The 3595-nt window shown below is 38.7% G+C and overlaps 1 non-coding gene across 1 annotated transcript; it reads left to right on the forward strand.

The window, feature by feature from the left end:
• The first annotated feature begins 2844 nt into the window (after positions 1 to 2844).
• On the forward strand, positions 2845 to 2922 carry LOC150000455 (small Cajal body-specific RNA 2). The gene has a single exon (XR_016513855.1).
• The last annotated feature ends 673 nt before the right edge of the window (positions 2923 to 3595 follow it).

Below are 3595 nucleotides of genomic sequence, written 5' to 3' on the forward strand. Positions count from 1 at the left end.
ACAGTTCCTCATGTTGTGGTGACCGCCAACCATAATATTATTTTTGTTGCTACTTCATAACTGTAATTTTTCTACTGTTATGAATCATAAAGTAAATATCTGATATGCAGGATGTATTTTCATTGTTACAAATTGAACGTAATTGAAGCATAGTGATTAATCACAAAAACAATATGTAATTATATGTGTTTTCCGATGGTCTTAGGCGACCCCTGTGAAAGGGTCATTTGACCCCCAAAGGGGTCGCGACCCACAGGTTGAGAACCTCTGCTCTTCCATGTCTTTGCCCCTTCTCTTGCCACCATGATCCAGAAGCCAGTAGGGGTTTATAGTTGTGTGCAGGAACACAGTGTCTCTTTCCAGGGTGAGGCATTGCCATGTTCACCTTGAGATACACCTGTGTTGTGACCTTTTCAGTCCACTCATGCTCTGTGCAAGCTGTGTCACGGGCTGCGATAGTTGTTTATCCTTTCTAGGGGGGTGAGGGACAGTATGGAAGTCTGTCATGTGGTTTCAGTTGCCATATCAATCCTCCCACCTTAGGCACTTCCCAACCCCTCCCTTCTCAGGGGCCTGGGCTCTTATGCGCCATCTTGGGGATCCCTCCCCTCTGACCAGCAATCTGGCCAGATCTCCCCAGTTACGTTTGGAGGTTACTGGAGTCCAATTCCCTTTTCCCCGTCTACACCAGATTGTCAAAGTGCTTACTTCGCCTCTTCATGCCTTGGCTCTTGTGTCCTGAGTGGCAAATGCTTAGAGAAGAAAGCAACCCCAAATCTTAGGCTTATCTCAGTGGGGCTCTATCCTTTCCCAAATTATGGACTGATAAATTCTAATTCTCTCTTCCACTCTCCAGTACATTCAGAACACACGATCAACCCCAGGTTTTTTAGTTGTTCCCATGAGAGTTTTTGTCCAAATTATCTAATCTATTCTACTAGAATCAGAAATGCCACCAATATTTTAAATTATCCTTATAGTACTCAAATATCATTTGTGATCTCCCCACTTTGAATATCGGATCTTTGATCCATTTAAAATTTGTATTATAAAGCACATCTCAATGCCAGTGCAAAGCATTATCACATATACGTACAAGTATAATTTCTTTCTTCATTTGTAAGACTGTGATTAACAAATAATAGTGAACAATGCATTTTTATAAAAACTGGTGACAATTCTAATTGACCATCCAGAAGATCTGTTAATTAGAAATGTTCATCAAAGACAACCTGATGTGAATGTCCGTTAACTTTGATCCAAATTTTTCCATTCGCAAGATGAGTAGTTTTAGGCAAGTATTTTTACTTATATGTACTTCATTTTCCTCATATATGTGTTATAATGATACTTATTTTAATCAGTTATTGTTATGATTTAACTAATGCATTTAATTGTCACAAAGTACCGGTCGCTGGGTTGTGACGAGTACACAGGCACTGCCCCCTATAGCTGGCCCAAGAAAACAAAACGCGTCTGTCAAAATGAGGCAGACAACTATAGAAATCCCAGTGGCGCAGCTCACCAGGCAACAGATGAAGAACCTGACAGATGAACAAATAAGAAACCTGTCAGAGGCTCAGTTCAGGGCCATTGTTATCAGGTGGCTTATAGAATTAACAAAAGATCTGGAAAAAGATGAGAAAGAATTGAAAAACACTCATACTGAATGGAACAAAACCACATATGAGACAGATGGTGAGGGAAAAAAAATCCAGAGTTCAAATCAATAAACCAGAACATAGAGAAGGAACAGTCAACCAGTGCAGAAAGAAGAAATGGGAAGCAAGGAAAATGATGAGAGGATCAGGAACCTCTGGGACAGCTATAAGAGATTGAACATACAGATTATTGGATTGCCAGAGGGTGAAGAAGGAGAACTAGAAATTGAAAAATTAAGTGAAAATATAATAAGGCAGAACATCCCAAACTTGAGGAAGGAAATAGACTTACAGGTCCAGGAAGCACACAGATTTCCAGAAAAACTGGACCCAGGGAGAACCACTCCAAGACACATTATAATCAAAATATCAAAAGTTAAAGATAAAGAGAGAATCTTAAAAGCAGTAAGAGAAAAGAAAAGAATCATGTACAAAGGGGTCCCAATTAGACTATCAGCTGACTTCTCAAGGGAGACCCTGCAGGCAAGAAGGGACTGGCAAGAAATATTCAAAGTAATGAAAATCCAAAACCTACAACCACAAATACTTTATCCAGCGAAGCTGTCATTCAGAATAGAAGGGCAGAGAAAGTGCTTCCAGGACAAAATAAAACTGAAAGAGTTCATTAGATCCAAATCACTGTTATATGAGATGTTAAAGGGACTGGTTTAGAAAAAGGAGGATCAAAACTATGAACACTAAAATGAAAACTGCATCACAAGAAACAACAACAGAAGCTAGGGAATTGAAACAAAGGCAAACTAAGTAGGCAATGAGAGTGGAAAAAGAACTATAGGTATGGGGAGCATATTGGGGGAGGTCAGCAGGGAGGGGGAAGGGGGAAAGGGAGGGAGATGGTATAGGAATTAAGAAACATAGTAGGGAATAGAATAGACAGAGAGAGGTTGAGAAGAACTATATGCACAACCAATGGACATGGACTAAAAGGGGGGGACAAGGGGAGGGAGGGGGAGCACCGGGTGAAGGGGCACAGAGGGAAGGGAAAATGGAACAAATGTAACACTGTAATCAATAAAGTACATTTAAAAAAAAGACAAACTGTACAGAAAAAGCTTGGTGTGATAGAAGAAAACTAACTGCAATTTTGCAATCAACATACCTATTTATGTCTAATACAGCTGAAAAATCAAACTCAATAGGAATTATGTTAAAAATTGTTCCCCTCAGAAGTGATGAATTGATCAGATAGATGAGGCCGGGCTTGTCCCGAGCCGCTGATTATCGAGGCGATTCTGATCTGAAAGAAAAAAAAAAAAAATTGTTCCCCTGTGTAATGTGTACTGAAGATTTATGCTCTTTTTATTGAACTTGCAGTTTATTTTTATGATTTTCATTATTATTGAGGTTTATAGTTGCTTCACAGTTGCTTTTATGACATATTATATATAAAATCTATGATTTGTTTTGTGTTGAATACTTGATTAAGGATAAAACTCTACTTATTCTGATGAGGAAATATTATACAGTTTATTGAGAAACACTGCTTCTTGGCAAAAAAAAATTGTCACAAAGTAAATACTCAATAAACTAAAGTTGTTTCTTTCTCTCAGAATGAAAGGTTGATTTTTTTCTTTTCAGTAATTACTTGTCCATATTTTTCATTATTTTTGTTTTTTCATTTTTTTAAGTATATTTTATTGATTATGCTGTTACAGTAGTTTCAGTTTTTTCCCCTTTGCTCCCCTCTGCCCAGTATGCCCCCTTCCCTACAGCAATCCCACCCCCCCTTAGTTCATGTCCATGGATCGTGCATATACGTTCTTGGCTTCATCCTTTCCTGTTATTCTTAACTTCCCCCTGTCTATTTTGTACCAACCAATTACGCTTCTTAATCCCTACATCATTTCCCCATTTCTCCCCCTAACCCCTCCCACCTGATAACCCTTCAAATGATCCCCATATCTATGATTCTG

The sequence above is a fragment of the Furipterus horrens genome, unplaced genomic scaffold (assembly GCF_987537825.1).
Source record: "Furipterus horrens unplaced genomic scaffold, mFurHor1.1.pri manual_scaffold_10, whole genome shotgun sequence".
Taxonomy (NCBI): domain Eukaryota; kingdom Metazoa; phylum Chordata; class Mammalia; order Chiroptera; family Furipteridae; genus Furipterus; species Furipterus horrens.